Source organism: Gigantopelta aegis, chromosome 10 (assembly GCF_016097555.1).
Source record: "Gigantopelta aegis isolate Gae_Host chromosome 10, Gae_host_genome, whole genome shotgun sequence".
NCBI classification, from domain to species: domain Eukaryota; kingdom Metazoa; phylum Mollusca; class Gastropoda; order Neomphalida; family Peltospiridae; genus Gigantopelta; species Gigantopelta aegis.
This window is the reverse complement of record NC_054708.1, coordinates 58,745,154-58,747,034: the sequence shown is the minus strand read 5'-3', so window position 1 is coordinate 58,747,034 and position 1,881 is coordinate 58,745,154. Positions and strand designations below refer to the sequence as shown.

Genomic DNA, 1,881 nt, shown 5'->3' with positions numbered 1-1,881 from the left:
GATTTTAGATTTTAGAAGACAAAAGGGTCACTTGACGGGACGGGTATCTGTGTACTCGGATCCCTCTCTGAATTATACAGTGCTGCCTACCCCACCTATTTGATGGAAAACATCCATGGGATGCCGTGTAAGTAGATTAGAAGGCATTAAAACATTTCTTAAGAAACAAGTCTCAGAATGGGCTTCACTTCTCTCAACCCATTCTTATTTATGCAGAAACGTTAGTGCCAGCTTGTAAAACATTCAGCGCATTTAGTTTTCTCGAGGATTGCACTATTAATTCATTTTGGGGTTTCCCCAATGACGATAATTACAATTGGTGGTTTCAGTTTCCTTAATCAAATATCTATTATTAGTGCCTACAACATACTATTTGCAGGTATTTACCTCCGCAACACGTATAAGCACCACATTCAAAGAAAATTAGACGTCTAAGAGGAAAGAAGGTAAAGTAGTTGAACATTTATATTTATGCCAGGTTAAAACTCATTACTATATATGGGTCTCCATGTTGGGATTTCGAGGTACACGTATAGACATATTTCGCAATGGTGATTGTTAAGTCTAAGAGAGGGGGCATAACTCTCTGAGTGATATAATCGGGAAGCCGATAAGGGTATGCATACTCACCCCCCCCCCCCACACACACACGCACACACACACACACACACACACACACACACACACACACACACACGTTGAAAGGTGATGTATTTTGGATTTTGATAAATTTTCTTTTTATTTCAACAGTTTAAAACACGTTTAACCAGAGTTGATTATAAACATTCTAAATTGTAACCGTTAGATATAATCTGAGTGGCGAATCCAGTTGGGATTAAAATGAAGCGGTGAAACGCTCAATAGGGAAGGGAGTGGGGTTGGTACTAACATTGCAATTTGTTTATTGTCACAACTGAAGTATGTTGTCAGTAGTATCTTTGTGCTTAAAAGGTTAAATTGTTAACACTATGATGTATATGATGTTGCTATGATACAGAGTGAAAATTAATTTTACCTTGTTTATAAACACTCGTAATAAGATTACTTATTATTGTGACCTGTCCATTTTTCTCAGTAAATGTACAAATGAAAGTTTATTATAACTTTGAGCAGGGGGCATGACTTCTCTCGGTCGTTTGATTGTTGCCTTTGAAAGACACGTTTCGCATAACTTGCTATTGATTCGTAGCTGACACCCTATGATCGCCATCTGTATGGGAAGGATTTTTCTCCTTTGATTTTTGACGCATCTTCTTCAGAATGCATTAAATTAGATGGATTGCATTTTAAAAATATGACTGTTAGAACTTTTTAAAAGTAAAGAATCAACTTTTTAATTTGTTTAAACGAATTGAAAACATGAAAATAAAAGTTTAAATGGTAAATTAATTTTAATAAGCAAAACGCCTTTAAAAGACAACGTTACACAGCGATAGAAACCACACACCACGTCCAAAGTGGTGGGTGCATGGGGTCATACCTCCCAGCGACGCCTTCGTTTTTCACCATCTTTTTTATGTGTCTGTCGCCCCATAACATGACAGTAAGAGTTTCTCCGCTCATTGAGATTGTCCCCACCCCAATACAAAGTCCTGGCTGCGTAAATGCCCACGACCGGCCTCAGTATAGTGGTGAAGCCACCAGACTAAAGACTAACCACTCAGAATTAAACGCTAACCTACTGTTTTAGATAGACAGTGCAGATAGCTAAGGTGTGTGTCCAGGAAAGCGTGCTAAAACCGATAAGTGAATATCAGCACAAAAATAACTATCAACAAACAAGCAGTGCCTACGCACCCAACCCCCAACTTCATCGGTCCTGATAAACAAATAAATAAACAAACAAACAATTACCTCTATTGATATATTCTCTGAATAACT

At 37.9% G+C, this 1,881-nt stretch overlaps 1 protein-coding gene across 1 annotated transcript in view; it reads left to right on the top strand.

The window, feature by feature from the left end:
* Positions 1-266: 266 nt before the first annotated feature.
* Positions 267-1,881, top strand: part of LOC121383972 (E3 ubiquitin-protein ligase MIB1-like) — a 9,073-nt gene continuing 7,458 nt past the window's right edge. The window contains exon 1 of the mRNA XM_041514093.1: positions 267-446. The gene's annotated coding sequence lies outside the window, so the exon portion shown is untranslated. The remainder of the gene's footprint in view (positions 447-1,881) is intronic.